The sequence below is a fragment of the Crassostrea angulata genome, chromosome 8 (assembly GCF_025612915.1).
Source record: "Crassostrea angulata isolate pt1a10 chromosome 8, ASM2561291v2, whole genome shotgun sequence".
Classification (NCBI taxonomy): Eukaryota; Metazoa; Mollusca; class Bivalvia; order Ostreida; family Ostreidae; genus Magallana; species Magallana angulata.
The window spans coordinates 46638031-46650048 of NC_069118.1; the positions used below are offsets into that span (position 1 = coordinate 46638031).

Consider the following 12018-nt stretch of genomic DNA (forward strand, 5'->3'; position numbering starts at 1 on the left):
GTAAAAACTCTGCAAATTGGGGCGTGTTAAAAAGCACAAAAAATTAACAGATTGATAGATAGGAGTTCACCTTTTTCATATTTGTTATTTGCTTTAAAATGCGTTCAAAAAGAGATTTCTTTGAAAATATGAAAATGTTACATTTTGTTTTCAATACTTTTGTTAACCGATTTTTATTTACTGAGTCTAGTGGGATATCGGCCAATTCGACCAACAGACGGATCTTCTTGAAAAATTGCCAGTGCATTAACAACGTTATATCAATTATTTGTGAAAATTTTACATACCATTATCGTGAATCCTTTATTAAATATGTATAGATTGAAACTCATTAATTTTTAAAATCATATATCACTTTTTTATATATAATAATAATATTAATATTAACTGATAATTCTTTTACCTCCTTGTAAGTTTCCATCTTGCCTCCTCCTTGCTAATTGAAGTCGATTTATATATACATTGTAGTTAATATGTATTTCATAACTTGATTTTTCTAAAACGTGTTGCATGTATTTAGATACTTAAATCCGGTTTATGGGGTCGATGTTCCGGGATTCATGAAATCAAATTTCTTTCCAACGTTTACATCCGGCAGTATACCAGAACATATAAACACAGCAGTGGAGTCCAATTTCCACATCCCCCAATGGCAAGCGATTCTGATCTACTTCGTTTGATATAAACCCTTGACCGAATAGGCAGAGTTTGACGGGGTTAAAAACCTCACACGCTTGGTGGTGTCATAAAAGTTTGCTTTATCCAATTAGAAACGTTCAGCTTGTTTCAAGAATGATTTTAATGTTGCATCGATCAGTGTTGTGTCATTGTCAAATAATTTTGAGACGGACTAGTAAGTAATTCACTACCTGCCGTCGATTTTTAGTTTGAGTGAACCCATTCAATCACCCCTAAGTATGTATGATCGTTTGGTTTTGTAGAAGATCAATAAATATCATGAAAGTCGAAAAAACCTAAGAACATTGGGCTTAACATTTGCAATCTGTTTCTTGTTTATCATATATATGCTTCGATAAATCTAACATTTCATTTCATTTCATTTCAACTTCATTATAGGCCTTGATAGTAAAAATTAAATCCAAATTATCATATCTATATATATATATATATATATATATATATATATATATATATATATATATATATATATATATATATATATATATATATATATATATATAAATATTTCACCAATTAACAACGATATGCCTGTGCCAGAGTAACTAATTACACCTTTGGCATTTTAACACGTGAGAAGATGTCTGAATAACCAATATATTGAATATTTGGTAATACAGTCTTTTATCTGATCTTCTTATTTGGGACAGTGATAGAAATTTTGGTAGTCTGTTTGATAATTTCTTTATTATCAAAAATTGCTCATATAAACTGTAAATGATATTATTATTCCATTACACAATTGCATCATATTAACATTCATGGATATTTGAACTTAATATAAAAGGAAATAATTCAAATTACGTTTATACCAAGCATAATCGTATACTATTGAATCCTTATCTTTAGGTTTATAGTTATATATAATCATAAATCACCATTGCTATTTACAATAATTTATATCATTTACACACTTACGAATCATTATATAATGCTGAACTTTCTTTTAATCCAGCTTATTCTATTTGAATATCATAAAAAGTATAGATCGTGTAAAATACTGTTCATGCATCGGCAAACATTCTAAACCATTGAAAAAAATGGCGAATCTAATTTAAAATCATCGATATGATCAGTGAGACATAGAAAATAAATTAATAAATGTACTTCTGTGATTCAACACAGAACATTGAAAGGTTCGAAGAGGAAAAACGATTTTTAAGAAAAGACTTTATGGAAGAAGACAACGAACATAGCAAGAGAAATAAAGATAATCCAAGGAACGACAAAACAAAGAAAAATCGAGAAGTCCCGGTGATTTGCTTGATAAAGAGGTATGTTTTGTTCCCCATCGCTGCTTTCTGTTTCTTTTTTATCTTATACATGAACTTACTATGACATGTATGATTGGTTTGTATTTGAATTTCAATACTGTTAGGTTTTTCCTTATACTTAATTAGTATTGTTCATAAATACATACATGTACAGTCCCATGCAAGTTCCCTTGACTTCTAATGATTGTGAGTCGTAATCTTAAACCAAGTTAAAGAATTCGTTTATATCTTGAGTGTATTGTTGTGGTATATTTGCTAGCATCGGGGCTCAAGATTCATATCTCTATCAAATTTACATCTCGGAAGTTTATTTCTTTATCATGAACCAAAATTTCAGGATGAAATTAAAGGATACCTTAAATTTCAAAATGCAATATTTTCCTTAATGGGTCAAAAGTCCTTTCTAACAAAATCAGAAAAAAAGGGACTGGCCCCTAAAAGTAGGGGTCACGACACTTGTATACCCTATTACAATTAACTTAAAAATGATCAAGATATTGTCATGCATTATTGAAGCAAAGTTGTTGATCGTAACAATATCTATCAGCAAAAATCATTGCCACGCCTGTTAATGACGTAATAAGGGATTTTAGGGGCCAAAGTACTTAAACTTTGACGCAATATATCTAAAGAAAGAAACATGTTTGTTAAGCATTGTAGAAGAGAAAATGATTGCATTTATAATTTTTATCGATTCCACTAATCAAAACACCAATGTCCACCCCCATTAATGATCTACAGGGATAGCCCCTAAAGTATTCAATCATTTCTATTTCAAAAATGAGCAAGAATTTTAGATGGATGTAAAAACAAAACAAGTTATTATTCTTTAGACCTTTTTAAGGAAATCAAGAAAAAGGGGCTGGCCCCTTTACTCAGGGGCAAAGACATTTGTAAACTCTATTACAAATAACTTAAAAACAATGAACATGTTGTAATGCATTATAAAAGCAAAGGTGTTAGTATTCGCAAGACCTTTCGAATGAACTCAAGAAAAAGGGACTGGACCCTTAAATTGGGGACCAAGACACTCGTAAAATCTCTTACACATACTTTAAAAACGATCAACATTTTGTAATGCATTATAGAAGCAAAGTTGTTGATCGCGTTAGTCTGTAAAACCCATTGCCACACCCATTGATGACGTAATAAGGAACTATAGGGAACTAAAATCTTAAATTTTTAATGTGCTGTATGTGAAAAGCAAAATGTTAAGCATTGTAATGGATATTAACAATCGTATATATTATCTGAAAGGGAGTCGTTAAGGTGGAATTCTGAAATTTCACTGATATTTTAATCGTATCATTTAAGAATTGAATGGAAGGCCTACTCGTTACTCGTAACGAGATCGTATTTAGTTATTAAGGTCTTCCGTTTCCAATTTTTGTACACACGATTTCTCAGAGATGGCTCTATAGATTTTGTCAGCATTTAGAAAATAATTTTGTAAGTAATAATTCTTACATCTTTCCGATGTTAAATAAACAGAAAAATTCCACTTTCGGTGGGATATCTCAAATATCTTAGTGTGTTTTAAAACAAATGTTGTATCTCCGAGATCTTAAAAAACTGCTAGTTATCAAAACACAAAACTTACACCGATGATAGACATTGATATAATATCCATTTAATTGCTTTCATTTTGTCGGTCCTCAACGGAATGGTTCAAACCAATAAAGTTGTTTAAAAGTTTAAATGGGTTTTCTTTTAGACAATTTTAGTAAACTTAATCAACAAAGAAGTACAGTTGCCTAATATAAAGATATTCTAACTTTTATTTTCACTGAACACTTCCGTTTGTCCGTTACCTGCTCAGAGTAAAAAAAACATTGACTCCACGATAGCTCAAAAACGGTGACGGCTTAAACAACCAAAGTTAATTGGATGACAGCCCTAAGAATGTATCTGTGTTTAAATTATTTTGGTTGATTCGTCATAACTACCGGTTGTCACCGGAAGCACTTAAAAATCATTTTTTCTTTTTTTTTTCATTTATTTTACATGGGATGAATATATCAGCATAAAATCTTATATAATTATGTTAACCATACAATGATATATAAGCAAACATATTATACTCCCGGTGCGATATAATAAATATATTAAGTAGCTTTCCTTTTCACAAAAATGATACTCGCGAGATTTTAGTCACTGTAAGTGATTGAGACACAAACATTTTATAAATGATATACAATTGATTGAGGATGTGTTTATTTTGTTAACCATAGCTTCCAGAACTCACCGGAAGAGTTCAAACAATTCATGTTTTTAACAATTTAATAGCTTGGGTGTTTCATTTAGACTGGTAAACATTGATATACACTAGGCAAATGTACAAGAAATACCAGCTTTTAATTTCATTTATAACTTCTGTTCGTCCGTTTCCGGTCCCGAGACCAAAAAACCTCTTTCAACAAGATCGCAGATTTGGCAGAGAGTATCGATATATCATTGTATCATATAAAACAAATCGGACGGAAGAATTGCTCTTTACTCGTAACGAGGTTTAGTTTCTTTTATTGTTCAAATGTGTGTAAGTGCCATGGATTGCAAAATAGTGACTCTGTACTTTTCTTCCGATTTTTTCTAGGATGTAGACCCAAAAGATACAAAATTAATGGTGTTGCTGGAAGGAATGGCAGTAGAAAAAAACGGCGATGTGTTTAAGGTAAAATCCGAAACAACATCATCAATAAAAATTTAAGTTAAAACAGAAAAAAATATGTGTCAGACAGGCTTGGGGCGAATTACATTGTAAAGTAATGCATTACATTACCATTATTTCAAGAATTTGGGCATTAAATTACCATTACCATTACTTGATTTTCTTGAAGTAATGCATTACATTACTATTACATGAGTAAAGTAATGCATTACCTTACCATTACTTTGTTTTTAAAAAGTAATGCTTATAAAGAGTTTTTGCAAATGTTTCAAATATAAAACACTCTTTAACATATCTACAGGTTCATGTTCAGTATCAGGTTCAAATTCAATGACTATATATACAAGAGTAATTCTTTATTTTCTCAATATATATAATCTTGTGGCATTATGAACAACATATTACATAAGTAAATAGATATTTATAGACATTTGGCATGATACAATGTCAGATATGATATAGAGACACAGAATTCGTGCATAATAGAAAACAATTTATGGAATAATGTTGCGGTTAATAAAAAGCTAAATAGAGATATTTCCCCAGATAACGCAAATCCTTATAATTTTGGACACTTAATTGTATTAATTTATAGACAGAGGGTTTTCCCCAGTTATATTTCTTAATATATTTTAATTGGATTTCTTTATGCCGAGGACACTTTAAGACAAAAGATTACTGTTGCACTTTATGATCAAAGTTTCAAAACTGCATCCTATTAGTTTGAAAATTTTCCAAGCTATACTAAATAAACATTCTACAGGTGCAGTGGAAGCTGGGAGTTGTTTGACAATCTATATCTTAAGATATATTAAGTGAAAAAATACATTAATCTCGTATTTTCTATCAGTCCAAACTAATGTACTTAATATACATGTACAACAGAGAGAGAGAGAGAGAGAGAGAGAGAGAGAGAGAGAGAGAGAGAGAGAGAGAGAGAGAGATTATATTCAAATGGGTTATAATATTGGAAGTGATTTTGATATTCATCATGGATGGACAGTGCATTCATTTTGCCCTTAAAGGTGCATGTCTATCCCCTATTCTATTGGGACATGGCATAGGGAAGGGAATTGGAGTACTAGTGTTTAGCACTTCTTATAACAATAGATTGTTTTGATACTTTGGTTATCCTGGGGGCATAGTGTGTTGTTGACACATCTTTATTGAAGTGCAAACTAATTGGAGTAAATTGTTTAAATGATTTAAAACTCTGAAAAACAACACTCATAAAAATGTTATGAAACTGTGTTGTTATATCTTGTAATATGAACAATTTAAAAATGAAATTTTATAAAACTTTTTAAATACAACTAAAACATTTTTATTTCAAGAATTATTTCTTTCTTCTTTATAATAAAGTTAATCAAATTCAATTTCAGCTATTCATTTATTCATCACATTTTTTAAAGTGAACATGCATAAATAGGTATAGTAATGCAAAGTAATGCCATGTAATGCCAGCATTACACTAAATTTTGGAAAATAATGAATTACATTTCCATTACTTGTAATGCTAATTTTGTGGCATTACACATTACTAGCATTACTTTGAAAACATGTAATGCATTACCATTACATTTAGCATTACCCCAAGCCTGGTGTCAGATAATTATTTTAACAAATGCATACTTCACCAAAATATTAAAAGAAATAAAGTAGTATCAGCGAATATCAGACAGACATGTGAACAAAAATTTTCTTTACTAGAATAATGTGCTATGTAATATAATTATTTTGTAAAGTGATTCATAAAACTTAAAACTTTAATATTTTTTTATAAAGGACATGATTATAAAAGAATTTGTACTTAAAGTTCATTTAGCTTGAATTTCCATAAACAGATTGCACTTAAAGGCAAAACACTCTTTTTAAAAAAATTAAAAAAAAAAAAAAAACCCGTGAAATTGTTGTTTGATAAATTTTCATGAAGAATGAAAATGTTGGTATTATACACAATGCCAGTTTACGAAAAGGAAACAACTAATAACATGAGTTTTACATCAATTGCATTCCGATCGACCAAAATGTTTGATAAGTGGAAAGTTAAAATTAAAAGAAATAGTTTTATATAGAGTTTCTATTAAACAACTTTTGAATTTCAACACCAATCAATAACTTTCTAACATATTTTCTACAAATGTTTAATGCAAATAAGTATACTTGCAAATGTTGGGTGTTAAATATTTATGAACAGGTTAAAGGGTTGCATCCCGAATTGACAGCCTTTGCCAATGCAAGCAAGCTCGAAAAACTGCTGGAAACACCTTATGAGGTATGGTTGTTGTAAGGAGTTTTAAAAGAGCATATATTTATACCACAGCAATGTACAAGTACATGTTTACAAACCTAGTAGAATCATTTCATTTTTCAGCTTGCATATATAAACTTAAAGAGACAGAACAGATTTTTTGAGGTATTATTTGTCCGATGTTATTACAGAGACAATCAGCTAGGTGTCCTCATCTTGGTTATATTTTCACAGTTCAATAGAGAATAGTAGTTGTGCATGTCTTGAGAGTTTTAATCTTTTGACTGCAATAGACCCGCGTATTACAGATGATCAGAAATTCAAAATTTATATCATACCGAAGACTTAAATTTGACATTTTATTTACATCATATGATTTTAAATGACAGCCGTTGTCAATGGAATATTGGAGATCGTTTCATAGAAATAAACAGAGAGTGAAAATAAATCAAGCGCAGGATCGTACGTAAGACAACTAATGGATCTTAACCATAAATGATACGAACATTCTACAATTCTTACTACCTCAAAGCGTTTTTTTTTTTAAATAAGGCACGAAGAAGGGAACTGGGAATGCTCTGCGGATCTAAATGTAAAAAAATCTTTTCTTTTTTCTTATTAAATGATGTTTTGATGGCACAATGAGACTAGGTATATATTTTTCTCTTTTACAAAATGTTAAGTTTGAACTTAAGTTTTGTTGCCATCTCTTTTAATCATTTTTCTAACCGAAATATATCAAAATTCGCGATTGTTTTTATTTTCTTGCTGAAAGTCCTGCTGGAATGTTACAATCGATACCGATGAACATATGCATGCAGTACTATACGAAAGGTTTTAAGAATGTAGGACATCTAAAACAATTAATTTTAGCGATAAATTTAGAGTTTTAAGATTTACCAAGCGTGATTTTTGCAAAATTGATAATTTAAATTATCAAGAAAGTCAATGTTAGATAGAGTGATTTATATTTATATAATCAGCCCAATAACTTGATATGATTAATTTTTATATGGGGGTGGGGTGGGGGGTGGATGTATACATACATAAATAATATAAGAACAATTTGATTATATATATATATATATATATATATATATATATATATATATATATATATATATATATATATATATATATATATATATATATATATTTATATATATATATATACCTGATTTTTTTTATTTATCAGATTCACACCAAAAAAAGAAATTTTTTAAAGTCCGCAAGAAAATGGCCGAAAGCTATCGTCCCTTACACCATTGACAAAACAAGCATTGGTGAGGTCATCTCAATTGCAAAGTGTACAAGGTATGGTTAGGCAACTTTCAGCATTCTAATGAGGTAAAATACTCCGATCAATGTGACGTAACAATTAGGGAGCATGTGTCTCATTTATTTCAAAAAGCTGTCGTTTATGCATATAGCTTATCTGATCAAAAGGTTCAAGTGAGCTTTTCTAATAGCCTGTTTCCCGACGTCCGTCCGTCTGTCTGTATGTCTGTATGCAAACGTTAATATATTTTTTATATTTCTACGGAACAAAGAAGCTTAATTAGGTACTAAGCATCCTTATGAAGAGAGGATTCTAAATTGGCAAAAAAAAAAAATAAAAAGCCTTTTTTTTTTTAAAAAAAACTTCCCTGAAAGAATCCTGAAAAATGCTTTGTTGCTTTAAATCAAAAAAAATATGGTGTATTAATATAACAGAAATTAAACAATTTGGAGGGTAAATAATGTTAATTAATCAATTTTATCCTAATCACAATAAAATCTAGCAACAACGCCTAATAAATAAGCGAATTGTCCGTCAAATAATTAAGCCACACTCACAAATGCACTTCAGGATAGTATTAAACTTTTTGAATTTTTGCAAAATAGCGGTATAGATATATGTATAAATGTCAAATAGTACCCTTTTTCTTTTTTATTGTTGTTACTAACTGACTACAAAAATATATTAGTTTGTTTTGTTTTCCCAAGGACTATCATGTGAAAGAATTTCTATATGTTGTATAAAAATCCTCGTAAAAGTGGACTTACATCTGGTCAAATTTTACGCTTTCGAAATTCTCAAAACTTTTATTCTCACGTTTCAAATGCTTGAAAATTTTCGCTGTACCTTATGTTTACTTTCAGTGTTTTTTGTTGCTATTTGACTTCACACCTTTTCTTCCTTTCCTCCATAGACGTTTGAGCAAATCCGGACGTTGCCTTGTTTTGCTCTAGACACAACAAAGAAAAGCAATTTTAAACGATAGCTACTCTAATTTAAAAAAAAAGAATTCAAAGGGCAATTTACGAGACAGTATCTCTATATTGAATATTAGGAAATAGATAAGTCGGCGGAGCGTTGGCGATAATAGCGAATATTAATTCAAGCACCCAGACATAGATATATCAAACAGCAACATGTCATGTTTAAACCAATGAAATTCTGATATTTCAATCAAAGGAAAAACAAAGTATGGTAGCTTCTATTAGTGATATGATTTCGGCGGACGAAGACGAATTTTGAATGAACAAATTAATTTCTTAATAATATTCAGCTCGCTTTATTTCCAAATAAACAATTTTTTTAAATTTCCACGATCATTAAACTTGGAGTTGCCTTAACCTACCTTGCATATGCTATATAGTATTTCAATTTGTTTTCAACATTTTTTAAAGCCGCTTTGTGTTGTTTTACATTTAGTAACATTGTCAATTGTTTATTTATTTTGTTGATGTACAGTACGACAACGAAGTTACGATATCATCAAGAAAGCAGCCAAAATCTTGAATACTCGCACCTGTTTAAAATGGCTACCTCACACCCCGGAACTTGCTAAGCAAGTGGGACACAACAATTCTGTGGAGTTTACAAACAACTAGTTAGTGGTTATCAATTATCATTATTCATAGTTTGTAGTTTTGTGATATTATGGTTTGTACCGTTGGGGAATGCTAGTTCAACGAACGCGTTTGCGTTCACGTGCTAAGGAGTTTTCTATAATGCATAATTAATACAATGCGTTTACACATATTTAACCGTACTTTTTAAATTTTATGACACAGGTATAATTGCATTATGTTTTAATGGCAAATGTTTTGTTTAATGTAATCATTAATATTATGATATTTATGGAGAAGGCTTAATGTACATAGGCATTGCCTAATCCATTTATGTAAATGTATATTTGCATAATAAAATATGTTCAAATCAAATCAATATTATGATAATGATTAAACTATAAAGAGGAGGTAATAACAAAACAGTGAAAAATACGATGTGGTCTTTAAAACAGACACTTCTTCTCACTATGAAGTACCGCTCTAGAAAATGCCATGATTTATAACAAAGCTAATAGAGAGAGAGAGAGAGAGAGAGAGAGAGAGAGAGAGAGAGAGAGAGAGAGAGAGAATAAAATATATAGGGTTAATTTTAAAAAGTCCTCATCTCAAGAATTGTAATGCTACCATATGGTCCTTATATGCAAATATCCTTAGATAGTGTGGATTGCAAATTCTTAAAATCATGATCACCGGACCAAGACTGTGACCCATTGAGTTCTTAAATTTTAAATAGAGTGATATTTAGGTAAATTCTTTCGACTGCCCTCTCAAAAACTACTTTGTTACAAGTTTAAAGATTTCTATGCAAACAAATCAACTAGGATAGTGTAAATTCTAGATTTTATTAAGGTCAAAATCTAGTAAATGAAAGGTGCCTACAGGTTTATGAAATTCAAGATATAAACTCTTTTAATGATGCTTCATAACAAAATCTTTGTTTCATAGTGTGTACTGGGGCTTGGTTTTTTGGTAAACACAATGAAAAATCATGTTTTAAACAATAATTTTCTATGAAATATGAAGGATAAAAGTAACAAATTTCAGAGTTTTGTCCATTTTTGACTAATGAAATATATCTAGAATGCCTACAGTCTCTCCAAAAACGGCATTATACAAGCTCTTGACCTCCTCTTTAAAATGATGTCAAATAGAATATAGGTACCGGGATAACTTATCCCGTGATTTAATATAGAAGGTCAAAATATTGTTTTATTTTCTACATAATTCCTTTCAAGCCGTAAAATAAGGGAAACAATTCACCAATCAATTATGACGTCATAATAGTTCTAGCACCAAAAAGACAGTATTGAATCATTTACTAGATATTGACCTTAATTGTACAAACTATGTGCCTTGACTAAATAATAAGAACCCATAAGGGTTAAAAGTTAAAGTTTAAAAACCTTCTCAAAAACAAAATATACTCGTTGCTCGCAACAAGATTTCATTTAATTTGCATCTTCTATTTTGTTAACTAAATACACTACTTTTAAAATGTTTAGTATTTGTATTTATGTTATTAAGTATCTTATATACTTTATTTATAAAAAGGTATTTTCCGAATATGCCATTAAAACTCAATTGTTAGTCTCCTAAGTTATAAGGGATTTTAAATTTTCAATATTGATTTTTTTTTTGGATTTGTAAACCTTAATGTAGAAAATATTTTAGAATTATTTTTAGTATGACAGTGAATTGATTATATTTTAATGCATTATCATGCAATTTGGAAAGCTTTTTTATGTTTCAAATTTGTGAGTCGTGATAATTAATGATGCGTTTACTTCACAGTTATGGCAAAAGCATTTTACATCTTTCAAAGTACAGATAGAAACTTACGATAACCTAATTATTTTGTTATTCACATATGTGCGATTGTGTTTATGAACTATAATTAATTTTCGTTGTTTAATTCATAATGTTTTAGTGGATGTTATTCGTACATTGGGTATAAGCAATATCGCCGCTTCCCTCAACCCATTAGTTTAAGGGAACCCACTTGCATGAATGTAAGTAATGGATATACTTTTTTTTCGTGTTATTTTCTAACAATAAAATAAATAAAACATTTTAACAAAACCAGTTTTTATTTCATATATCCCTTTTTTCAATAATATGTCAATGAGTTTTATAAAATTAATTACTTTTTTAAATCTTCTCCAAATTAAATTAAACCACTCACTAGCAGCGTTTGGTGAAACTCAATCGCGTCAGGGTTTGAATTTACAAATGTTTTTAGATGTGAGGTAAAAGACAAGCGTGTTCTTACAGTTATTGAGTGTTATAGT

General features: G+C 29.8%; 1 pseudogene; it reads left to right on the forward strand.

Moving 5' to 3' along the window:
• Positions 1-12018, forward strand: part of LOC128161021 (uncharacterized) — a 29144-nt pseudogene that overhangs the window by 3620 nt on the left and 13506 nt on the right.